We start from the raw sequence: 11,057 nt of genomic DNA, 5'->3' as shown, positions 1-11,057 counted from the left end.
GCGGCGTCTGACAACTGCGTTCTCCCATTGGCCACCCCTCCGCGTGAGGTTAGGCGCCGCCACCCGCCCATTGGCGCAGCCCGGTGTGTACACAACCAGCCCACCAATCCGAGAGACAGCGGGGGAAGGGGCGGGGCACAGACCGATGTGGTTCTAGAGGGTAGTGCTGGCGAGCTGTGGCGCGGGGGCGGGGCTACCTCTTGGGCAGGACACCCCCCACATACATACCCAAGGGCTGGCTGACTCTGAACCAGGACTTCCCCCCCGGCGAGAGACGGACTCAGCCAGGACTGGCTGCTCCCCCACGATGGGGGCGCGTGGGGGAGGGATACCAAACTAACCCTCTCTACCCCCTCACGCACACTCCAAGGGGGAGGAGCGGCGATATTATCTCCCATGAGGCCCAGTGCGTAGGTGGCCGGAAGGACTACAGCTGTGGAGGAAGTGGACGCTTCATGCCCCCGTGGCGGGCAGATGAGAAGGAGGCCTTGTTCCCACAGACTCACCCTCATCACACTGGCTGAAGTATTTTGGCATAGAGACGTCCAACTATCACATTAACTCAATACAGCCTTTGACTGAAACCCTGCAGGGCAGGATGCTTAGAGATTGGCAGTTTATAGTGAGATTAGCCAGAGACACAAACTAAAATAATGTTTTCACCCCTCAGCCATGTATTACATACATATTTTAACATACATGTGCTAAGGCTGAAGGTGCAGAAATCTGGATATTTTATACAAATGGCACTACCAATTTGCATATTTGGTGAATATGTGTGTCTTAATTATACTGTGCACATGTCATATACAAGATAGTAAGCATACTGATTACCAGGGCTTTTTCCTAGCAAGGCTACAACACCTGACAGCAATTAATAATGTTCTTGACTGGTTTTGGCATCACTGGGAATTGGTATTAAAGTAACTCTGGCAGCTCCTTGAGATGCTGCCCTTGAGACTGCAGCAGGGGAGGATGGAGCTAGAGAGACTTAGAAGACTGTGTTCTTCTAGGCAACTTTTCTATTATTAAAGTCCTGAAAGTCTCTGACTAGAAAGAACAGGAGTACTTGTGGCACCTTAAGAGACTAACAAATTTATCTGAGCATAAACTTTTGTAGGCTACAGCCCACTTCATCAGATGCATAGATGAAGTGGGCTGTAGCCCATGAAAGTTTATGCTCAAATAAATGTTAATCTCTAAGGTGTCACAAGTACTTCTGTTCTTTTTGTGGATACAGACTAACATGACTACTACTCTGAAATCTGACTAGGTGTTGGGCTGTAGGCCAACTTTCTAGACACACACCAGGAGTATTGCCTTAGCTCTTCAGTCCATGATACAGGCTCCATTGTGATCAGAATCACCATTTCAGGTTAATATTCCCCTTGCCGGTCATGTCTCCAGCCAGAGCTGTAATTAAGCATTTTAGCACATGGGGCTAGCAAGCATATTTGTGCCCCCTCAAGGTGATGAGTGGGGTGACATACAAGGTCACAGCCACCCCAGATTTCTGCCTTCCATTTATAGACTATCAGTGTTGGAAGGGACCTCAGAAGGTCATCTAGTCCAACCCCCTGTGCAAAGCAGGACTAATCCCCAGACAAATTTTTGCCCCAGCTCCCTCAATGTCCCTCTTAAGGATTGAACTCATAACCCTGGGTTTAGCAGGCTAATGCTCAAACCACTGAGCTATCCCTCCTCCTAGCACAGAGGTTTTCAAACTGGAGGGGGTACCTCACTAAGGGGATGCCCCCCACAGTTTGAACATTATTGTCTCCTGCCAAGAGCAAGGACATAATATCAAAAACCACTAGACAGATTTTTCTACCAGTTACACCTATGGATGTTTTTCTGTACTGTCACAATTTGCTACTTCCATTCTCATTGGCCAAGGGATAACACATTTTGATGGATGGGTACATCTGTCACAATTTCCTACCCCTGGACCAGAAGATGGGAAAGGTGAAAGGTAGCACAGGGCATCAACCATCCATCACAATTTGCTACGCCTAGACCAGTGGATGACACAGGTGAGAGGTAGCAAATTGTGGCAGATGGTTGACACATAACCATGGTGCACCACACTCAGAACGAAGCACGTGGCACTGGCCACTGTTGGAAGACAGGTTACTGGGCTAGGTGGACCTTTGGTCTGACCCAATATCGCCGTTCTTATGTTTAGTCAAAATTACACTAGATTTTTGCCTTTGAGAAGGATTTAATATGAGATAGCGTACTGCCCATAGTGAATATTTGGGAACCAAGTTCTACACACAAATAGTGACATGCGAAAAAGCACTAAGAGCTTGATTGAAAGGCAAAATAACAGTTCAGAAAGGCAATCGCCATTGGAGGATCAAGTGAAAATTAAGACGTTTTGATACCAGGCCAGAAAATCAGTCAGACTGGAAGCCACATGATCCAGCAGAATATACTTGTGCTATAAAAAGAAAGAAAGAAAATTTAGAATTTAAAATTCCATATTAAAAATCACAGTAAAAACATAGGATGCGCTATACTAAAAATACAGATGTCTGGTAAAACTACTAGCAAATATTTACTTATAAATATTTTTAATGATTATTTGCTATAAAATATAAATTAAATAGCACAATGACATCCATCTGCACAATGTTAAAGGTAAATGATTAAGTGTTAAGAGTAATGAGCGTAATAAAAATAACATTTAAAAAAGTAAACAATTAGGTGATTCAGTGAATCACAGCTGCAGATAAGACAAATTTGCAAACTGCTAGGAAAGACTTTATGCAGACAAATTAACTCACAAGAGATTCTTTTAAACAAAATTTGTGAGTTTTTGGGGATGTATGTAAAATATTTCACTGAATCAAGTCTCCTTTATCACCTCAGCACGTTATATCAGACAGAGAAGAGCTGCCATGTCAAGACGACACCTTGTGCCTTTAAGGACACAGCCCCAGGGAAGCGTGTGCTGAAATGTACTGTCCTGTGAGAAAGAAATGAGATGTCCCTCTGCCCCTACTCTATCTTTGCAAAGACAGTAGCTAACCCCACTTTTATCTCCTCTGCCCCTCCCTGTGCCAGGGTTTTGCTCTCTGCCAGCACCTGTACCCTTGGACTTAACCCCGGCTCCTGCTGTTTCTTCCTGATTTTGCCCCTCAGCTTCCCCTGCCTCCAGCTGTTTGACCCCACTGGCAGTCAGTTTCTGCCCCCTGCGCAGACTCTGCCATCTGCCCAAAACTCCTTTAACCTCTGTGAACAGATTTTAATCCCTAGTGAAAGAAGCAGCTACAGCAGCTGTTACTAAGCATGCTCAGTATGAGCCAAGCAGTGCACTCAGAGCCCTGCCTGCCTGCCATGGTCCTAGCACTAGGGTGAGTCTGCTCCAGCCTGGCCTGTGATCCTGCACCCTGAACTCTGGCCAACACCGCTGGGCCTGATCCTGTGGGGGAGTGGAGCTGATGCTGCTGGGCCAGGTCCTGCATGCCATCCCATTTTTGCATCCCCTCTGGCTCTGTGCCCTGAGCTGCTGCCCTGCCCTAGTTAAGGCCCTTTCTCCAGCCATTAGCTGTTTCTGGGCAGGGTCCCTTTTCCCATTCACCTCTGAACAGAAGTTTTAAGTCTATCCAGCCTCTTGCCTTATACTGTGATGGCCCCAGAAAGCCAGTCTACCTAAAGGCTACCAGCTGGACTGTGCTTTCTCTCTGAGGACACTGACAGTGTTTTTACCAGTGATCCTACAGCTCTGTCTCAGCAGAGTACATTTATTTTAAGGACAAAAAGAAGCAGACTGAGAAAACATAGAACAGCAGCAGCAACAACAAAATAACCACAACAAAAGTTCCCTTGTGTATGCTAAAACCTTACTAGAGATCACCCATCAGTCTTAGGGGCCCAAGTAAACCAAAGTCTTTCCAATCCTCCTACAACAGCTGGACACCCCTCCCCCGCCCCCTTTGGACAGAGAGCTCTGTCCATTTGCTTAATCAAAACAAAGGCTCCGTGTCAGTTCAAACTCAGCTTTTTATACCAAAGCCCCTTCTTTCTTTGAGTCTCTGGAAAACCTAGTTTAAATCAGTATATGCAAATACTCGAGGGGGTGGTGGTTTTCTGGAGCTGTTTACAACCTCCAGGGTAATCACCCCCCACCTCCACTGTTTAAAGTTCCTGGAATAGCTGTGGTAACCTTCTCCCATGGAGTAGAACACATTCATACATAAACCAGTCATACATTTAAAACAACGGCTTCCAAAGATACTGCATGGGAGTGTAACATCTATCTCAGCCAGAAACAGAGGTGGCTGCCCCCTAGCAACTATAAGAGCCTGTCACAAAGGGCTGCTCTACACCCACTGTTAGTGCCTGCATAACTATTTTGGTTGGGAGTGTGTGGGTTTGTTTATTTTTTCCAAAGTAGCTATATCAATATACCACCTAGAGTGATTGCAGTTAGAACAGTATAAAAAGTGACTTGCAGCAATACGTTATTCCCTTTCCCGTATGTGATTAAGCTATACCTCCTGTGTAATGCATGCATACTGAGGGTATTGTACTGTTTTTTTTAACCAGTACAGTTAAAGCGGTACAACTTGTATGTATACAACAAGACCTAACACAAAGCTACTGGGCTTCTTTTGCTCAGCTGGTAGAAAAAAAAACGGTTACCCACCTTTTTGTAACTGTTGTTCTTTGAGATGTGTTACTTATATCCATTCTATTTTGTGTGTGTGTATGTTCACCTGTACAGTTGTCAAGAGATTTCTGCCTTAGTAGTATTCATAGGGCCAGCTGCAGTGCCCCCCAGAGTTGGCATGCTCATGCAGCAGTATATCAGGCACCACTGGCCCTACACCCTCTCAGTTCCTTCTTGCTGGCAACTCTGACAGAGGGTAGGAGAGCGGGTAATAGAATGGACATGAGCAACACATCTCAAAGAACAACAGTTACGAAAGGCTAGTACAGGGGTCGGCAACCTTTCAGAAGTGGTGTGCCAAATCTTCATTTATTCATTCTAATTTAAGGTTTTGTGTGCCAGTAATACATTTTAATGTTTTTAGAAGGTCTCTTTCTATAAGTCTATAATATATAACTAAACTATTGTTGTATGTAAAATAAATAAGGCTTTTAAAATGTTTAAAAAGCTTCATTTAAAATTAAATTAAAATGAAGAGACCCCCGGACCGGTGGCCAGGACCTGGGCAGTGTGAGTGCCACTGAAAATTAGCTCACGTGCCATCTTCAGCACCCATGCCATAGGTTGCCTACCCCTGGGCTAGTAACTGTTTTCTCTTCTTTGGGTACTTCCTCATATCCATTGCATGCTAGGTGACTCACAAGCAGTACCCTCAGAGTTAGGCTCGGAGTTCACAGCTTAGCAGCTTGCAGGACTGCCCAACCGAAACCAGCATCATCCCGGGCCCCTTGAGTAAGTGCATGGTGGGACGTAAACGTATGGACAGACCAGGTGGCTGCTTTACAGATGTCCTGGATAGACACTTGGGCCAGAAAGACTGCTGAAGAGGCCTGCACCCTGGTAGAGTGGGTGGTGATGATCGCCAGGGGTGGCACCTTCGTTTGATCATAGCAAAAACGAGTGCAGGCAGCGATCCAAGAGGAAGTCCTTTGAGCGGCAACCTTTTATCTTGTCAGCTACAGAGACAAAACTGCATTGACTTAGGGAATGGCTTGATCTTGTCCATGTACAAGGCCAAAGCCCTCCTGACATCCAGGGCATGCAGCCTGCACACCTCCTCCAACTTATGCAGCTTCAGAAAGAAGACCGGTAAGTAAATGTCTTGGCTCAAATGAAACTGAGAGACTACCTTGGAAAGGAAGGCCGGCTGCAGTCTCAGCTGGCCTTTGTCCTTGTGTAAGGCAGTTTTGAGGTGAGCAACCAAACCTCGGATACCCGGCAGGCCAAAGTCACTGCTATCAGGAACGAAAAAGGAGAGAGCAGGAAGCCAAAGGCTCAAAAGGGAGTCTGTGAGCCGCAATTGCACCAGATTCAAGTCCCATGGAGGCATGAGATCCCTAATGTGAGGGTAGAGGTGCTCCAGACTCTTAAGGAATCTGGCCGTAATATCCTAAGCAAAAACCAACCTGCCCTCGAACAGCAGGTGGAAGGCTGAGATGGCCACTAGATGGACCTTGACAGATGAGAGAGACTAGCCCTGGAGCTTGAGATGCAGGAGGTAGATTGAGCTGCAACAAAGCTTGCTTGGGACGGACACCTTTAATTCACAATCCGGCAGGTGAACCGCTTTCACTTGGCCAGGTAGGTCGCTTTGGTGGAGGGCTTTCTACTTCCCAGCAGGGCTCTCTGAACCTCGGCCAAACACTGCTGCTCCTATGCATTTAGCCATGCAGCAGCCAAGCCATCAGATGCAGCGCTGCCAGGTTCGTGTGCAGAAGACTGCTGTGGTTTTGGAACAGGTCCGACCTTATCAGCAGCTGGAACTGGGTTGCCACCGAGAGGTCCAGTAAAGTGCTGACCCAGTACTGGCGTGGCCAAGCTGGCGCTATGAGGATGACCTTCGCCCTGTCCTGCTTGATCTTTATGGGGATCCTGGCCAGTAAGGCACCAGAGGGAAGGCGTACATCAGAGCCCCTGACCACAGGAGCAGGAAGGCAAAGGCTTCTCTGTCTATGCCCCGAACTGAGCAGAAAACATGACATTTTCTGTTTTGCCTGGACGTGAACAGGTTCACCCAGGGAGTTTCCAACTTCTGGAAGACAGAACTGACTACTTCCGGGCGAAGGGACCACTTGTGGCGAGATGAGAATGTCCTGCTGAGGCGATCTGCCAAAGCGTTCTTGGCCCCTGGAAGGTGAGTGGCTACAAGGTAGATATTTTGCTGCGGAAAGAAGTTCCGGAGCCGGAGGGTTTCCTGGCAGAGGGCAGATGACCTGTCTCCGCCCTGCCTGTTGATATAGAAGACTGTAGCTGTGTTTTCATCAGAACCTGAACCACTATGCCCTGTATATGAGGTAAAACGGCTTGGCAAGCTAGTCGGACTGCCCTGAGTTTCCGGACACTGATATACAGAGAACTATCGTGTACTGAGATTGCCCAGGTAGGCTCCCCATCCCAAGTCTGAGTCAGCGACGAGGCTGAGGCCACAAAGGGAACTCCTTCCAGCACTAATGTGGGATCCTGCCACCAGTTGAGAGATGATGGTATGCTGTCCGGAATCCTGACCACCCAGTCCACGTGGTGCCAGATGGGGACATAGACTGATGCCACCCACATCTGTAGGAGTCTTGGGCAGAGTTGTGCGTGCCAGACACATAAGTTCATGCCGCCATGTGACCCAACAATCACAGGCACATGTGGATGGTGGTGAGCAGGTGGGCTTGCAGGCCTGAGATGAGGTCTCCCATAGCTTGGAACCAAGTCTCGGGGAGGAAGGCTCTGCTCAAGAAAGAGTCGAGAACTGCACCCAATAAAATCAATGCACTGCACTGGTGTTAGGGTTGACTTCTTATTTATTATCAGCCCTAGGTCACAGCAGGTGGAACAGACCAGACTGAGATGCTTCCGTACCAGATCTGGGGACCGACTCCTTATCAACCAGTTGTCGAGGTATAAGTAAATTTGGACTCCTAGACATCGCAGGGAAGTGGCCACTGGCGCTAGACACTTTGTGAACACTCTTGGGGCCGACGAGAGGCCAAAGGGCATTGCCATGAATTGGAAATGGTCCTGGCCCGACTGAAACAGAGGCAGTGCCAATGCCCTTGGAAAATGGAAATATGGAAGTATGCATCCTTTAAATTGAGGGTGGTATGCCAGTCATCCAGATCAAGAGAGGGAATGATAGAGGCCAGGGAGACCATGCAAAACTTCGACTTTTTCAGAGACTTTTTGAGGCGACACAGGTCCAGGATAGGTCTATGGCACCCTTTTGCCTTCAGAATTAGGAAGCGGTGGGAGTAGAATCCTCTGCCTTCCATGTTCCGAGGAACCTCTTCCACTGTCCCAAGGCGCAGGAGGTTTTCGACCTCCTGAACAAGGAGTTGCTTGTGAGAAGGGTCCCTGAAGAGGGAGGGGGATGGGAAGGCTGGTCACCTATAAAATTGCAGGGTGTAACCCGAAGAAACTGTATCGAACACCCAGCAGTCTGTTGCTATACGGGACCACATTGACTGGAAAGCGTAGAGGTGATTGAGAAAGGAGGAGGATAGATCTGGTACACTGGCTGGAGCCATCGTCCTCAGGTGCACCCTCAAAATGTCTGCTTTTGGCCTCCCTGATTTTTGGGAGGGTCAGGCTGCACTGCTGGGCAGGAAGACGATGAACAACATCTCTTAGGCACCCTACCCTTGTCTTTCCTCCTGTAGCCTGACCTGGAAGCCCCCAGGACCTGGACTGTGGCAGAGGAGGCAAGAGTGGAGGATGGAAGGCTTCCTAGACTGCTGAGGAGTATGCCGGCTCAAGAAGTGGAGGGTGACTTGGGAGTCCTTAAGCCTATGGGGCCTTGAGTCAGTTAGCTTGAAAAAAAGCCCTGTACCCTTGAAGGGGAGGTCCTGGATTGTGGCCTGCATTTCAGGGGATAGCCCAGAAGCCTTGCAACCACAAGCTACACCTCATGGCCACTGCTGACGCAACCTGGCTGTCAAGTCCGTAGCATGCCAGGTCATCTGGAGGACTCCCCTGGCCACTGCTGTGCCTTCGCTCACTAACGCAGTGAACTCTTTCGCATGATCCCGTGAAATGATTAAAGGAGTCCCACAGGTTGACGGTATAACGTCCCAGCAGGGCCTGGTGATTAGACACTCCGAACTGCAAGCTGGCCATCAAATAAACCTTTTGACCAAACAAGTCCAATCTCTTAGCGTCTTTATTCTTCGGTGTTCCGCTAACCTGTCCCTTTCGTTAACTGTGGAGACAACCAGTGATGCCGACAAATACTCAAAGCCCTTTGCAGGGACATAATATTTCTTTTCCATCTTCTTGGAAGTCAGTGGAATAGAGGAGGGAGAGAGCCAAATCATTGTAGCAATCTTGAGGATCCCTGGGTGGACATCCAATATGACCCATGCTTAGGGGGTGGCTGAGATGACGTTGAAGAGGTAGTCAGCCTCTTCAGCGACCTCATTTTCAGGCCAAGGTTTTCCGCCACCCGTTTAAGGAGACCCCAACTCTCAAGCTGGTAGGAAGCAACCGGGGGGGGGGGTGACAGACTGGTATCTTGCCCCCAGTAAGTCTCAGCGTGTTTCGCTAGCCCCTCCCTCCCCCCGCTGAGCCAGTAGCAAGGTCCTACATCGCCATTAGGGCCAGGGCCTGGCAGAGTGGGAGAGACTCTGGCTATTAGGCCGTACTGCCCTGCAGCCAGGGGCAATTCTATAGACTCTGGCCATTAGGCTGTGCTGCCCTGCAGCCAGGGGCAATTCTATAGACTCTGGCCGTTAGGCCGCGCTGCCCTACTACCAGGGGTGTAAATGCTCACAGAGGGTCTGGTGCTCCTTAAAGACATCCGCGAGACTGCTAGGGTGGGATGGCCCTGTGACCGCCTCGTCTGGGGATGATGACGAAGACTGTACCTCCTGCAGGAGGGTGTCGTCCACTTCCTTTGTGGGGAGGGTTTCCTTGGTGCCGGGGTGCAATACACCACACCGTCCTCTGCATTGGTACTGCATTCTGACTGCAGTGCCATGGATGGCTTGTCTGATGAGGCAAGGGAGGGTTGGGAGTATTGGACCGGCATGACGAAGCACCAGCATCCCCCTCAGGTTCCAATACAGCCATTTGGGAGGCCACTGTCCCTGCTGCACCGGTGCCATGGCCGGTGCCTCCTCAGTCTCCAGCACTGGTGGGGAGTTGCCCCTCCTCGGCTACGGGCTGGTCCGACCCTGACCGTTGTACTTCCGGCAACCATGGTAGGGCTGTCGAGGCCTGGGTATGTTAGCTGACCCCAGTGGGCAAGCGGCAGAGTGACAATGAGTTCATAGATTCATAGACTTAAGGTCAGAAGGGACCATTATGGTCATCTAGTCTGACCTCCTGCACAATGCAGGCCACAGAATCTCACCCACCCACTCCTGTAACAAACCCCTAACCTATGTCTGAGTTATTGAAGTCCTCAAATCATGGTTTAAAGACCTCAAGGCACAGAGAATACTCCAACTCCCATGCTGCAGAGGAAGGCGAAAAACTTCCAGGGCCTCTGCCAATCTTCCCTGGAGGAAAATTCCTTCCCGACCCCAAATACGGCAATCAGTTAAACCCTGAGCATGTGGGCAAGACTCACCAGCCAGACACCCAGGAAAGAATTCTCTGTAGTAACTCAGATCCCACACCCATATAACATCCCATCACAGACCATTGGGCCTATTTACCTGCTAATAATCAAAGATCAATTAATTGCCAAAATTAGGCTATCCCATCATACCATCCCCTCCATAAACTTATCAAGCTTAGTCTTGAAGCCAGATATGTCTTTTGCCCCCACTACTCCCCTTAGAAGGCTGTTCCAGAACTTCACTCTAATGGTTAGAAACCTTTGTCTAATTTCAAGTACTGGCGTTGTAAGTTGCCAGAGGCCAGTTACATTTAACCTTTGCTTAGTTTTTCCCCAGCCTCACATCTGTCTCCTGCTGCCCAATTTCAGATCTTCTAGGGGAGAAAAGGAAGTGCTCTTTTATTCAATAATGAATTATTGATGTGTGTGATGGTCCTCTCTTGATGACGGTGGTAGAGGAGTATCACCTAGCAGTTAGGGGTTTAGGGTCATGATGTGCAGGCAGGTTGTTGATAGGGAAGCTTAGGCCCTCTCACTTCACTGGGCTCTGACCCAGAGCCCTTTGAGCGCTATCAGTGCTTTGACAGCCAGGGCTGCTTAAGCCCAACTTGAGCAACTTCCTATCACCTCTGCCCCCTGTGACTGTCCCAAAGTCACTATCTTGGTTTAGGCGGTGCGAGGGATGTCTGCTCACTAAAAATGACCCTTCTGGCATCTGTTGTAGCAAGGTTGCTCTCCTTTCTCTCTCAAGCAGAAACTGCATCCTCTGGTGGTATGGCCCATCCTCTTGAGCCAGCTTAGTCCAAGGGCTTTTCCCTGCTGGGGTAGTTC

General features: G+C 49.0%; 1 protein-coding gene across 1 annotated transcript in view; it reads right to left on the bottom strand.

Annotated features, from left to right (window-relative positions):
- Nucleotides 1-2,261: 2,261 nt before the first annotated feature.
- GK5 (glycerol kinase 5) overlaps nucleotides 2,262-11,057 on the bottom strand; it is a 95,830-nt gene continuing 87,034 nt past the window's right edge. Inside the window, exon 17 of the transcript XR_004002039.1 lies at nucleotides 2,262-2,443. The gene's annotated coding sequence lies outside the window, so the exon portion shown is untranslated. The remainder of the gene's footprint in view (nucleotides 2,444-11,057) is intronic.

Source organism: Gopherus evgoodei, chromosome 9 (assembly GCF_007399415.2).
Source record: "Gopherus evgoodei ecotype Sinaloan lineage chromosome 9, rGopEvg1_v1.p, whole genome shotgun sequence".
Lineage (NCBI taxonomy): Eukaryota > Metazoa > Chordata > Testudines > Testudinidae > Gopherus > Gopherus evgoodei.
This window is presented reverse-complemented; position numbering and strand designations above follow the sequence as displayed.